This window comes from Chiloscyllium punctatum, chromosome 8 (assembly GCF_047496795.1).
Source record: "Chiloscyllium punctatum isolate Juve2018m chromosome 8, sChiPun1.3, whole genome shotgun sequence".
NCBI classification, from domain to species: Eukaryota; Metazoa; Chordata; class Chondrichthyes; order Orectolobiformes; family Hemiscylliidae; genus Chiloscyllium; species Chiloscyllium punctatum.
Window position 1 is genome coordinate 3,633,226 of NC_092746.1, and position 15,587 is coordinate 3,648,812.

The following is a 15,587-nucleotide window of genomic DNA, read 5'->3' on the forward strand; positions in this document are numbered from 1 at the left end:
TACGTACATGTCTACTGCAGAAGCATCCTTCAAGGAGATAATATGGCTGTTAATTTTTCAACATTTTTGCTCACTGTGCTTATCTTGGAATTGTACAATTCTAGATTTACAAACACAATTAGATTCAACCAGGGAGCCTGTTCCTCCAGTAAAACTCAAAAGAAACCATGTTTCCTTGTTTAATTGACACACCACCAAATTTTTTACTAGAAGAAGGAACAGAGGGATCTGGGTGTGCAAGTACATAGATCCCTCAAAGTTACCACCCAAGTCGATAGGGTTGTTAAGAAAGCATACGGTGTTTTGGTTTTCATAAACTCAATTCCCCTGTTAATGAGCCGCGAGGTTTTACTGCAGCTCTACAAGTCCCTGGTGAGACCACACTTGGAATATTGTGTCCAGTTCTGGTCACCCTACTATAGGAAAGATACAGAGGCTTTGGAGAGGGTGCAAAGAGGGTTTACCAGGATGCTGCCTGGACTGGAGGGCTTGCCTTATGAAGAAAGGTTGAATAAGCTCGGACCTTTCTCTCTGGAGAGAAGGAGGAAGAGAGGAGACCTAATCGAGATGTACAAAATAGTGAGAGGAATAGATAGAATCAATAGCCAGAGACTTTTCCCCAGGGCAGGATTGACTGGTATGAGAAGTCATAGTTTGAAGATATTAGGAGGAAGGTGTAAAGGATACGTCAGAGGTAGGCTCTTTCTGCAGAGAGTTGCCAGTTGTGGTGGTGGAAGCAGTGTCATTGGGGACATTTAAGCGACTGCTGGACGTGCACATGGATAGTAGTGAGTTGAGGGGTGCGTAGGTTAAGTTACTATATTTGACATTAGGATTAAATCTCAGCACAACATCATGGGCCAAAGGGCCTGTTCGGTGCTGTACTTTTCTATGTTCTATTATCCACTAAGTGCAGGGATTATCACTGTAACAGCTGGTGTTTGATCACTATCTATATCTCTTTCCTTAATGAACTCATAATGCAACGTCCATTGGCACAGTACACATGCATCCAACTTTTAAGATGTTTTATTTACTCTGCGGTCAGCTGTTTCAGTGAGGAAGTAATGGAATAGCAGATGTATGTGTCCAGTAGAAACTACAGTGTGCAAGTATGCAGCAGTACCATACCATAACATGGTGCTGTTTTGCATTATGGCAGCTGTTCCTATATTAAACCTGTACATGTAGGAGAAAGTAACAATGCCTCCAATTGAGGAGTTAAGATGACACCTAATTAGTGCCCCAGAATATGCTGTCAGTGGAAAATGTTCTGACTATTTTTAGTTATGAATATAAAGTAGAATTAAAGAAAATTGGTTAACCAAAGCTATAACTTTTTTTTTCTCTTTATAGGGTCAAAATCTTCTTTCCAGTATCGTTTAGTTTTTATTTCGCAAAACTTTATTCCCTCTGCCCTGATGGAATTGGTGTCTTGCTTAATAAGAGAAGTCATAGTTTGAAGATATTAGGTGGAGTTCTGCGTGCAGTTCTGATCTCCCTGCTGTAGGAAAGATATTGTTAAACTTGAAAGGGTTCAGAAAAGGTTTACAAGAGTATTGCTAGGGTTGGAGGGTTTGAGCTATAGGGAGAGACTGGAAAGGTTGGAGCATATTCTACCTGCCCTGTCAGAGACTAATTGATCTTTATAGTGGTTTATAAAATAGTGTCTGATGTGGATAGGGTGAATAGCCAACATCTTTTCCCAGAATGGGTGAAGTCTAAAACCATAGGGCATAGATTTAAGGTGAGCGGGGAAAGATTTAAAAGGTACCCAAAGGGCAACATTTTCACACAAAGTGGGTATGGAATGAGCTATCGGAGGAACTGGTGGAGGCTGGGAGAATTACAACATTTAAATGAACAGGAAGAGGTTAGTGGGGTATGGGCCAAATGCTGGCAGATGGGACTAGATTAATTTAGAATATCTGGTCAGCATGGACAAGTTGGACGGAAAGGACTTTTTCCATGCTGTACAGCTCTATGACTCTTCCGTGCCATGTGGCCATGTTACTTTAACATGTTTAACATGTTATTTTAGCCACTGAGTTTAACAGCGCATTATGGGATCTCAAAATTAACACAAATTAGTACAGATATCATTTCAGAATAGCAGTGTCATTCCCTACATACCTTGGTGCTGAAGCCAATTCTACCATCTCAATTGTTATTTCAGCATATTGCAAGTATCCCACTTGAGAAATATTAATCGTCTATAACCAATTGTGCAATCAAGGAAGTTTGCCACTGTTATTTTTAAAGAGTCTAATGATGACCGTAAAACTGTTGTTAATTTGTGAGAAAATCTATCAGGTTCACTGATGTCCTTTTTAGGGAAGGTAACTGCAGTCCTTGCCTGGTCTGGCTTATGTGACTCCAGTCCCATAGCAATGTTTTTGACTCTTAACTACCCTCTGGGCGATTAGCAATGGATACTAAATGCTGGTTTAGTCAGTGGCACCCTCATCGAACACAAAAACTATGCATTTAAGATAATCTTGAATCAAAGGTCATTTAAAAGATACATGTCATAATATCACTTCAGACAGAGATCAGGTTTAATGAAGCGTTTTGTAAGTAATGCATAAGAGTTTTCTTGTTCCATGATTTCTATAGAATCAGACATAGAACAGAAGGTAGTCACTTAAACCATGTTCATTATTTCCCATAACCCTGCACATTTTTCTTCTAAACTTTTTTTTCCTTTTTCTTTTAAGTAGCAATAATATCCAGACTTGGGCTATCAAGTGCCAAGTCACATTTGCACTACACAAGTGTCAGCCAATGACTATCTCCATCCTAACCATCACTTCTTGACATTGAGGGTATTGCCATTACTGAATTCCCCATTATCAACATCCTGGAGTTTATGTTTGACCAGAAAATGAACTGGACTAGCCACATAACTACTGTGTCCACAAGAGCAGGCCAGAGAATTTTACAGCGAGTAACTCCCCAATGCCTGAAACCGAAGGCCAATTTTAGGCATGTGATGGAATGACCTCCACTTACCCGGATGAGTGCAGCTCTCCACTAACCAAGCCAAGATGGCCAACCTGATGAACACCACATCCACAAACATCATTCCTTCTAGCTCCAATACACGGTAGCAGCTATGTGTATCATCTACAAGATATACTTCAGAAATTTACCAAGACTCCTTAACATCACGTTGCCATCTAGAAGGACAAAGGTAGCAGTTATATGGGAATGCCACCAATACGTTCCTCTCCAAACCACTCAGCAACTTGACTTGGAAATATTTTCATCCTTTATTGCTGCTGGGTTAAATTCCTAACAGCAACACAGGAATCCTTGTACTCAATGACTGCATCAGCACTGTATGGGGGATGGACAATAAATGCTGGCCCAATCAGCGATGGCCCACGTCCCCTGCTGAATGGAAAATATCCACTTTCCCTTTGAAAGTTACTTCTGAATGTGCTATTTTTCATGCAATTCATTCCAGATCAGTACATTCAGCAAAAGTATTAAAGGTATTAACATGCCAGATTTTCTTTTACCAATTTTCCTAACCCATGACTAATCAATACGCCTGGATTTTGACTACCTCTGTCAAATCTTCTCTTGTCCTCTTTGCTCTAATGAGCTCAATCACCGATCCTTTGGTAATGGCATTGTTTGTCTACCTATGTCAAGTAAACTGAAGAGGTTCAAGAAGGTAGATCATTACCACCTTTTCAAGGACAGCGAGGGTCGGGCATTAAATGTTGGCCAAGCCAGCAAAACCAACGTCCATGAATGAATAAAAACAGCTCACTACAGTGCTATTTATAAGCACCACCAAGTGCCTACAAGTTAGTTGCTATGTTATTCCTCCCAGCTGTTGTTACACTTCCATGCATTTAGTGTGCTTTGCCATTTTAAAAGTTTCAACAGCATACAGGGAGTTGTCTGACTGATATTGGTTCTAATCATGGAGTCTCAGAGGTCTGTAGCACAGAAAAAGACCCTTTGGGTCAGTGTGTCTGTGATGGTCAGAAACAACACTTAACTATTAGAGTCATAGAGTTACATTGAATGGAAACAGACACTTTGATCCATCCTCGCTGACCAGACATCCCAATCTGATGTAGTCTCATTTGTCAGCATTGGCCCATGTCCCTCTCTTCCTATTCCTATACCCATTTTAAGACCATAAGGTATAGAAGTGGAATTAAGGCCATTCGGCCCATCGAGTCCACTCCGCCATTCAATCATGGCTGATGGGCATTTCAACTCCACTTACCCACATTCTCCCCGTAGCCCTTAATTCCTTGTGACGTCGAGAATTTATCAATTTAGCATCCCGGCCTCCACCGCACTCTGTGGCAATGAATTCCACAGGCCCACCACTCTCTGGCTGAAGAAATGTCTCCACATTTCTGTTCTGAACTTACCCCCTCTAATTCTAAGGCTGTGTCCACGGGTCCTAGTCTCCTCGCCCAATGGAAACAATTTCCTAGCATCCACCCTTTCCAAGCCATGTATTATCTTGTAAGTTTCTATTAGATCTCCCCTTAATCTTCTAAACTCCAATGAATACAATCCCAGGATCCTTAGCCGTTCCTCGTATATTAGACCTACCATTCCAGGGATCATCCGTGTGAATCTCCGCTGGACACACTCCAGTGCCAGTATGTCCTTCCTGAGGTGTGGGGACCAAAACTGGACACAGTACTCCAAATGGGGCCTAACCAGAGCTTTATAAAGTCTCAGTAGCACAATGGTGCTTTTATATTCCAACCCTCTTGAGATAAATGACAACATTACATTTGCTTTTTTTAATCACGGACTCAACCTGCATGTTTACCTTTAGAGAATCCTCGACTAGCACTCCCAGATCCCTTTGTACTTTGGCTTTATGAATTTTCTCACCGTTTCACCGTTTAGAAAGTAATCTATGCTTGTATTTTTTTTCCAAAGTGCAAGACCACACATTTGCTCACATTGAATTCCATCAGCCATTTCCTGGACCACTCTCCCAAACTGTCTAGATCCTTCTGCAGCCTCCCCAGCTCCTCAGTACTACCTGCCTGTCCACCTAACTTCGTATCATCGGCAAACTTCACTAGAATGCCCCAGTCCCTTCATCCAGATCATTAATATATAACGTGAACAGCTGCGGCCCCAACACTGAACCCTGCGGGACACCGCTTGTCACCGGCTACCATTCTGAAAAAGAACCTTTTATCCCAACTCTCTGCCTTCTGTCAGACAGCCAATCCTCAATCCATACCAGTAGCTCACCTCTAACACTATGGGCCCTCACCTTTTAAATGTTGTAATTATACCTGCTTCCATCACTTGCTCAGGCAGCTCATTCCATACACGCACCACCCTCTGCGTGAAAAGTTACCCCTCAGGTCCATTTTAAATCTTTCCATAATCTCACCATAAACCTTTGCCCTCTAGTTTTGGACTCCCCCACCCTAGGAGAAAGATCTTGGCTATTCACCCTTTCCATGCCCCTCACTATTTTCTAAATCTCTATAAGGTCATCCTTGAATTTCCAATGCTCCAGGGGAAAAAGCCCTAGCCTATTCAGCCTCTCCCTATAACATCCTTGTAAATCTTTTCTGCACCCTCCCATCTTTAGCAACATCTTTCCTATAGAAGACCAACCAGAATTGTATGCAGTATTCCAAAAATGGCCTCATCAATGTCCCGTACAGTCGCAACATGACATCCCATCTCCAACGTTCAATGCTCTGACCAATGAAGGCAAGTTCCAAATGCATCTTCACCATCCTATCTACTTACTACTCCATTTGCAAGGAACTAGGCCAATCCAGTGTTCTGGTTCTTGGCCTATGGCCCATGGCCTTGTATGCCTTAATATCACAAGTGCAGCTCTAAATATTTCTTAAATTTTATGAAGGTTTCTCCCTCGATCCTTATGGGCAATAAGTTTCAGAGTCACACCAGCTTCCATGTGAAAATGTTTTTCCTCATATCCCCTTCAAACCTCCTGCCCTTACTTTAAATTTATGGCCGTGGTCATTGATCTATCCATGAACAGGACTAGTTCCTTCCTGAAAACTGTATCAATGCCCCTCATAATTTTGTACATCTCAAACATGACTCCTCCGCTCCAAGGAAAACAATCCCAGCCTGTCCAATCTTCTTCATATCTGAAGCTTTCCAGCCGAGGCAACATCCTGGTAAATCTCCTCTGCACCGTTTTCAGTACATCCCTCTTGTAATGTGGATTCTAGAACTGCATACAATATTCTCGCTGTGGCATAACCAACATTTTAACCAAAGTTCCAGTATAACCGCTTCCCCCCCACCCCAGCTCTAAAACTCTGAGCCTTAACTAACAAAGGCAAATATTCCATATGCTGCCTTTATCATTTTATCAACCTGTCCAGATATCTTAGGAGACTGGTGTACATGCACACCAAAGTCCCTCTGACCCTTGGTGAGTGGTAGGCCACTGGGAAGCACCATCTATGCCCTTGCCTTGTTTGTTCTGCCTAAGTGCATCACCTTGCCTTTTTCTGATTGAATTCTGTTGCCACTGATCAGCCCCTCTGACTAACCCATTTAAATCCTCTTGAAGTCTACAGCTGTCCTCACTATTTTCCACCTCACCAATTTTTGTATCACCTGCAAATTCACTGATCAATCCTCCTACACTCAAGTCTAGATCATTTATATAAATCACAAACAGCAGGGCCCCAACACTGTCCTCTGTGGGACCCTACTGGACACAGTTCCAGTCAGTAAAACACCCTCAACCATCACTCTCTGCTTCTGCTACTCAGCCAATTATGGATATAATTTGCGAAATTTCCTTGGATCCCATGAACTCTTACCTTCACTATCAGACTCCCATGTGAGATCTTATCAAATGCCTTGGTGAAATCGAACTAGACTACATCAAAAGCATTGCCCTTTTTTACAAGCCATGTTGATCAGACATGACCCCTAAACAAAACCATGCTGACTGTTCTTGATTAATCCCTGCCATGCCAACTGCAGAATAAATCTGTCCCTTGAATTGCTTCCAATAGTCTCCCCACCATCAAGGTCAGACTGACTGTCCTGTAGTTTCCTGGATTATCTCTAGCTTCCTTCTTGAATAATGGTACCAGATTGGCTGTCCTCCGATCCACCTGCTCCTCTCTTGCGGCTAAAAAAGAATTGAAAGTTCTTGCAAGTGCCTCTGCTATTTCCTCCTGAGCTTCATTCAACAATCTGGGATACATTTCATCTGGCCTTGGAGATTTATCTACTATTACTGTTTGACATCTTAGAACCTCCTCTCTGCCTTTACTAATTTCTATAATTGTATTATAGACCTTCCTCATGATTTCTGTACTCAGATCTCTCCTCTTGCTATTAAACACCAAAGCAAAGTGTTCATTTAAAGCCCTACATATATCCTCTGACTCCAAACGCAAATTACCTTTATAGGCCCTGGTTATCTTTTTACCCTTAATGTACTTATAAAACAATTTAAGATTTTGCTTTGCTTGCCAGTGTGCTTTTGTAGCTCTCCCAATCTCCTTTTTACGTTCCCTCTTGCACATTCAATACTCCTCAAGGGCTTCTGCTTTTTTCAGACTTTGTTATCTGCCATAAGCCTCCCTCATTCTTCATCAATGCTTGATATCTAGGGTTCACAAGATTTGATAGTCCCGCCCTTTTTATTTATTGGAATATGTTGACCCTGTACTCTCCCTATACATTCTATTGCTCTGAATCAGATTTAGCTGAAAGTATCTGCTCCCAATCAACTCTAGCCAAAGTTTTACGTGAATTTTATTTTGAGTTGTTGACGTGTGCTTAAGTTAGGCCATAAGATCACAAGATGTGGAGCAGCAGTAGGCCATTTGGCCCATTTGAGTCTCCCTACCTTTTAATGAGATTGTGGCTGATCTGATAATCTTCAACATTACTATCCCGCCTTTTCTTTGTAACTCTTGGAAAAATCTTATCTATCACAGCCTTAAATATGATTAGTGACAGAGCATCCTTTGCACTATGAAGGAAACAATTCTGCAGATTTATTACCTCTCTAAGAAATTCCTCCTCTCTCTGAACTAACTGGGTGATTCTTCACATTGTCACGAAGCCCTTTGGTCCTAGACTCTAACCCAGGCAGAAACAACCTCTCTGCATCTACCCTGTGAAGCCTCCACAGGATTTTTCATGGTTCAATAGATTAATCTTTTATTCTTCTGAAATCAAATGAGTACTAGCCCAACCTATTAAACCTCTTGTCCTCAGAAAATATCCTTCTTACTTGGAATCGATTTAGTGAACCTTCTCTGGATTGCCTCCATGACAGTATATCATTCCTTAGGTAAGTTCATAGAATAAGTATAGAAATGGGCTATTCAGTTCACCTGAAGAAGGGCTCATGCCCGAAACATCGAGTCTCCTGCTCCTTGGATGCTGCCTGACCTGCTGCGCTTTTCCAGCAACATATTTTCAACTATTCAGTTCATCTAGTCCACACCAACCTTCTGAAGAGCATCCCACCCAGACCAACCCACTCCCCCCATCCTTGTAAGCCTACATTTCCAATAGCCAATCCACCCGACCTGCACATCCCTGGACACTACGGGTAATTTAGCATAGCTAATCCACCTAATCTACATATCTTTGTGACTGTGGGAGGCAACTGGATAAAACCCGCACAGACGTGGGGAGAATGTGCAAACTCCATACAGTCAATCACCCAAGTCTGGAACTGAACCTGAGTCCCTGGCACTGTGAGGGAGCAGTGCTAACCACTGCCTAATGTGGACTAAAACCTTTCAGTATTTTAGATATGGTCTACCCAGTGCCTTGTATGGTTCTGGCAAAGGCTCTCTATTTTTATGTTCCCCTCTCTTTGAAATAAAGCCAACATTCCACTTGCCATCCCTATTACCTACTGATCTTATTTGCCAGCTTCTCATGATTTATGCATGAGGACTCCCAAATTCATCTGCTACAGTTTTCTGCAGTTTTTCTCCATTTAAATAATAAGTATTGCCTCTATTCCTCGCATTTTTCCATATTATATTCTATCTGCCAAGTTTTTACCTACTCATTTAATCTGTCTAGACTGTAAACTCTAGACTCTGTGTCTTGCCCATCAGTCGCCTCAACAGTACTTCTGTGTCATCTGCAAACTTGGCTAAGTAACATTCACTACCCTCACCCAAGTCATATATTGTAATCAATTGTAGCACCATCAGTGATCCCTCCACAAGTAGAAAGATGCCTTTCTGAAAAATGCTTCCCTTATCCCAACTCTGTCGTTTGCTGGTTAGCCAGTCCTCTATCCATATTACTCCAAACTCCATCTGGTCTTTCATATTATTAAGTTGTCTAAAGTGCAGAGCCTTATCAAACACCTTTTGGAAATCCACATATATCATATCTACTGATTTCCCCTTTATCTACCCTGCTTGTTACCTCCTAAACAATTCTTAAACTGTGTCAGGCATGAAGCCATGCTGACTCTGCTTGATTATATTATGTCTTTTTAAATGGTCTGCTATTACATAGAGTCATAGAGATGTACAGCGTGGAAGTAGACCCTTTGACCCAACTTGTCCATGCTGACCAGATATCCCAACCCAATCTAGTCCCACCTGCCAGTACCTGGCCATATCCCTCCAAACCCTTCCTATTCATATACCCATCCAGTTGCAATTATACCAGCCTCCATCAGTTCCTCTGGCAGCCCATTCCACACATGCACCACCCTCTGCATGAAAAAGTTGCCCCTTAGGTCTCTTTTATATCTTTCCCCTCACCCTAAACCTATGTCCTCTAGTTCTGGACCCCCCACACCCCACTTCAGGGAAAAGATCTTGTCTATTTACCTTATCCATGCTCCTCATGATTTTATAAACCTCTATAAGGCCACCCCTCACCCTGCAAAGCTCCAGGGAAACAGTCCTAGTCTATTCAACCTCTCCCTGTAGCTCAAATCCTCCAACCCTGGCAACATCCTTAAATCTTTTCTGAACCCTTTCAAGTTTCACAATATTCTTCCGATACAAAGGAGACCAGAATTGCATGCAATATTCCAACAGTGGCCTAACCAATGACCTGTACAGCTGCAACATGACCTCCCAACTCCTGTACTCAAAACTCTGACCAATAAAGGAAAGCATACCAAATGCCTTCTTCACTATCCTATCTACCTCTGACTCCAATTTCAAGGAGCTATGAACCTGCACTCCAAGGTCTCTTTGATCAGCAACACTCCCCAGGGCCTTACCATTAAGTGTAGAAGTCCTGCAAAGTTTTGCTTTCCCAAGATGCAGCACTTCGCATTTATTTGAATTAAACTCCATCTGCCACTCCTCAGCCCATTGGCTCATCTGATAAGATCCCATTGCAATCCGAGGTAACCTCCTTCGCTGTCTACTACACCTCCAATTTTGGTGTCATCTGCAAACAAACCCTTTGGATTCTCCTTATTTGCTAAAGCTATCTCTTGTCCCCTTTTTTCCCTCCTGATTTCCCTATTAAGTATACCCCTACTGCTTTTAAAGTCTTCCAAGGATTCACTTGATCTATCCTATCTATACCTGACATGATTTCTTTTCCTTAACCAAACCCTCAATTTCTTTAGTTATCGAGCATTCTTTCTACCTACTAGCCTTTCCTTTTACCCTGACAGGGAGTGAAAGGAATATACTGTCTCTGCACTCTTGTTATCTCATTTCTGAAGGCTTCCTATTTTCCAGCCGTCCTTTTACCTGCGAACATCTGTCCCAATCAGTTTTTGAAAGTTCTTGCCTAATACTGTCAAAATTGGCCTTCCTCCAAGCTAGAACTTCAACTTTTAGATCTGGTCCATCTTTTTCCATCACTATTTTAAAACTAATAGAATTGTGGTCTCTGGCCCCAAAGTGCTCCCCCACTGATACCTCAGTCACCTATCCTGCCTTATTTCCCAAGAATTCAAAGGTAGAAGACAGAGGGTGATGGTGGAGGGTTGTTTTTCAGTCTGGAGGCCTGTGACCAGTGGAGTGCCACAAGGATTGGTGCTGGGCCCTCTACTTTTTGTCATTTACATAAATGATTTGGATGCGAGCATAAGAGGTACAGTTAATAAATTTGCAGATGACACCAAAATTGGAGGTGTAGTGGACAGCAAAGAGGGTTACCTCAGATTACAACAGGGGCTTGACCAGACGGGCCAATGGGCTGAGAAATGGCAGATGGTGTTTAATTCAGATAAATGTGAGGTGCTGCATTTTGGGAAAGCAAATCTTAGCAGGACTTATAACACTCCTAGGGAGTGTTGCTGAACAAAAATACCTTGGAGTGCAGGTAGATAGGATAATGAAGAAGGTGTTTGGTATGCTTTTCTTTATTGGTCAGAGTATTGAGTACAGGATTTGGGAGGTCATGTTGCGGCTGTACAGGACATTGGTTAGGCCACTGTTGCAATATTGCGTGCAATTCTGGTCTCCTTCCTATCAGAAAGATGTTGTGAAACTTGAAAGGGTTCAGAAAAAAATTTACCAGGATGTTGCCAGGGTTGGATGATTTGAGCTATAAGGAGATGCTGAACAGGCTGGAGCTGTTTTCCCTGGAGTATTGGAGGCTGAGGGGTGACCTTATAGAGGTTTACAAAATTATGAGGGGCATGGATAGGGTAAATAGGCAAAGTCTTTTCCCTGGGGTCAGGGAGTCCAGAACTAGAGGGCATAGGTTTAGGGTGAGAGGGGAAAAATATAAAAGAGACCTAAGGGGCAACGTTTTCACGTAGAGGGTAGTGCAGGTATGGAATGAGCTGCCAGAGGAAGTGGTGGAGGCTGGTACAATTGAAACATTTAAGAGGCATTTGGATGGGTATATGAATAGGAAGGGTTTGGAGGGATATGGGCCGGATGCTGGCAGGCGGGACTAGATTGGGTTGGGATATCTGGTCAGCATGGATGAGTTAGACCGAAGGGTCTGTTTCCATGCTGTACATCTCTATGACTCTATAATAGGCCATGTTTTGCACCTTCCCTAGTAGGTACATCCACATACTGAATCAGAAAATGTTTTTGTACATGCTTAACAAATCCCTCTCCATCTAAACCCTTAACACTCTGGCAGTCCCAGTCTATGTTTGGAAAGTTAAGAATCCCCTCCCATAACCACCCTATTATTCTTACAGATAAATGAGATCTCCTTCCACATCGGTTTCTCAATTTCCCTCTGTCTATTAGTGGGTCTATAATACAATCCCAACAAGGTGATCATTCCTTTCTTATTCCTTAGTTCCACCCAAATAACTTCCCTGGATGTATTTCCGGGAATATCTTCCCTCAGCACAGCTGTAATGCTATCCCTTATCAAAAACACCACTCTCCCTCCTCTCTTCCCTCCCTTTCTATCCTTCCTGTAGCATTTGTATCCTGGAACATTAAGCTGACAGTCCTGTCCATTCCTGAGCCACGTTTCTGTAATTGCTATGATATTCCAGTCCCATGTTCCTAACCATGCCCTGAGTTCATCTGCCTTCCCTGTTAGAGTCCTTGCATTGAAATAAATGCAGTTTAATTTATCAGTCCTACCTCGGTCTCTGCTTTGCCCCTGCCTGCCCTGACTGTTTGACTTGCTTCTTTTACCAACTGTACTAGTCTCAGATTGATCTCTTTCCTCACTATCTCCCTGGGTCCCATTTCCCCCACCTTACTAGTTTACTGAGCCACTCTAGCAAATCTCCCTGCCAGTATATTAGTCCCCTTCCAATTCAGGTGCAATCCGTTCTTCTTGTACAGGTCGCTTCTACCGCAGAAGAGATTCCAATGATCCAAAAATGTGAATCCTTCTCCCATACACCAACTCCTCAGCCATGCATTCATCTGCTCTATCCTCACTAGCTTGTACCACTGGGAGTAATCCAGTTGTTACTACTCTCGAGGGCCTCCTTTTTAAATTCTTGCCTAACTCTCTGTAATCCCCCTTCAGAATTTCATCCCTTCCCTTCCTATGTCGTTGGTTCCAATGTGGACAATGACCTCTTGCTGGCCCCTCTCCCCCTTGAGAACAATCTGCACCCTCTCTGAGACATCCTTGATCCTGGCACCAGGGAAGCAACACACCATTCTGACTTTTCACTGCTGGCCACAGAAATGTCTGTCTGTACCTCTGACTAGAGAATCCCTGAACACAATTGATCTCTTGGAACCCAACGTACCCCTCATTGCATTAGAGTAAGTCTCAATACCAGAAATTGGCTGTTTGTACTACATTCCCCTGAGAATCCAGCACCCCCTACATTTTCCAAAACAGCATACTTGTTTGAAATGGGGATAGCCACAGAAGCCTCCTGTACTACCTGCCTACCTCTCTTACCTTTCCTAGAATTAACCCATCTATGTGACTGTATCTGCGACTTTTCTCCCTTCCTATAACTGCCATCCATCACAGCCCCTTGCTCTTGTAAATTCCTCAGTTCATGCTCTTCTCTGGAACAGCAGTTTTTTCAATGAACTATATAGTCACTTTACAGGGAGGAGCATCCAGATAAGGCAACATGCATATTAATAAGGTGACCGTTACAATCAACGAGTATCAATGGCAGAGGCCAAGCTCTTCAATGAGTGTTCTTCAATTTGTTAACTAGACTCATACAATGGATACTTTTCCCCTTGTTAGCTGATCTTGCATACTGAATGCTTTCATTACTGTTAAATGGCTGTACATAATGAATGCTTTTCCACCTTGTTGACCAATTACCCTTGCCTCCAGCACCCCATTGTTAACTGTAAGTTCTTGTCTGAGCTGAGCCATGCTCAGCTGAATCTCTTGGTTCACAAAACTCAGAACTTAACTTTTTCCCTGCCTGCACTCAGCTGAACTCTTGATTCACAGAACTCAGAATATAACCCTTTCCCTGCCTGCTTATACCCTATAGGAGAAAGTCAGGACTGCAGATGCTGGCGATCAGAGCTGAAAATGTGTTGCTGGAAAAGTGCAGCAGGTCAGGCAGCATCCAAGGAGCAGGAGAATCAACGTTTCAGGCATGAGCCCTTCTTCAGGAATCTGTACTACAGGAATCTGTAAAGATTCCTGAAGAAGGGCTCATGCCCGAAACGTCGATTCTCCTGCTCCTTGGATGCTGCCTGACCTTCTGCGCTTTTCCAGCAACACATTTTCAGCTGCTTATACCCTATACACATTCTCGTTCCCTCCTTTTATCATTTCATGATAACCAATGGCATAGGAGCCAACCTCAGTGCTGTCATCATTTAATCCTCAATAGGTGGGTCTCGGGTCACCAAAGCCCGTCCCATTGGCAATATTCCCTGCATGGAGTCTATCATTTGATGTAAGATGCATTTTCAGAACAGCTATTCCCAAGGAAGATTCCTATTATAATTTCCTCTACGTAAATAGCCATGTTAACTAGCCAATCCTTCCACCCTCCGAGCCCCCAGTCTCCCCATCTGGCCCATCCCTTGCCCTCCTTTATAGACCCTAATTGTTCATTTATCTTGTGGACATAGTGAGTGACATTAACATTGACATTGTCCAGACTCATGACACATTTGTCCTGTATTATAGGGCAAACGCCGCCCTGGTGGGCGAGGAGGTAATCCAATGCAGAGCGATTTTGCATGGAGAAAATTCTTCATCTTTAATAATAGACTCTAATATTTTCCCAATAACAGATGTTAAGCTAACCATCCTGTAGATGGGTGCTTTCTGTCTCCTTGCCTTAAATAACTTTGTTATACTGGTAATTTTCTAATTCCCTGGGACTTTTGTTTTAGAATGTAAGACTTCTTGGAAGATTGCTCCCACTGTATCAGTACCTCTGTAGCTATTTTATTTAATAGCTAATGATGCAACACATCAGCAGACCTTTAACCCCATTAGTTTCCCTATTACCTTTTCTGTAGTGGTATTTATGGTATTTATTTCCACTTTTGTAGGGTTATCTTACTCAGCAATGATTGACTGAACCTGCCTCTGGACTCCCATAACATGAAATAACAATAAAAACAAAATATTGAGTAAAAGCCAAAAACAACTATGGCTCTATCAACTGAAAAGTACACTTACATTTCGTTTCAACTGTTGGCAGTCATTATTTTCCTCGTTCATTGTGTGATAAGATGTCACTATTAGTTTTCATCTTTTAAGGAATATGTGCAGAACAGATTGGAATTGAAATGACCAAAAGCATGAGCAATTCATTCAATTGAAAGATGTTCTCTGTGTTTTCATGCTGTCAGACCAGGAAATTTAAAGAATCGCACCATGCCATGAATATGCCAAAGTGTACTTGGACAATTTTTATGATTTTCATGTACTCATCCTTCCAGAGCATTTCCTGGATTATACTTGGGGCCTGAAAGTTTTAGCTTTGATTTCTGAACATCTAAGCTCAACTGTTATGTGAAGTATATTCAATAAGCTGATACATTTGCTTACAAACTATAAACATGTAAATTTTACGAGATTTACTTTTGAATAGGCATATAGAGTCATAGAGATGTACAGCATGGAAACAGACCCTTTGGTCCAACCCTTCCATGCCGACTTGATATCCCAACCCAATCTAGTCCCACCTGCCAGTACCCGGCCCATATCCCTCCAAACTCTTCCTATTCATATACCCA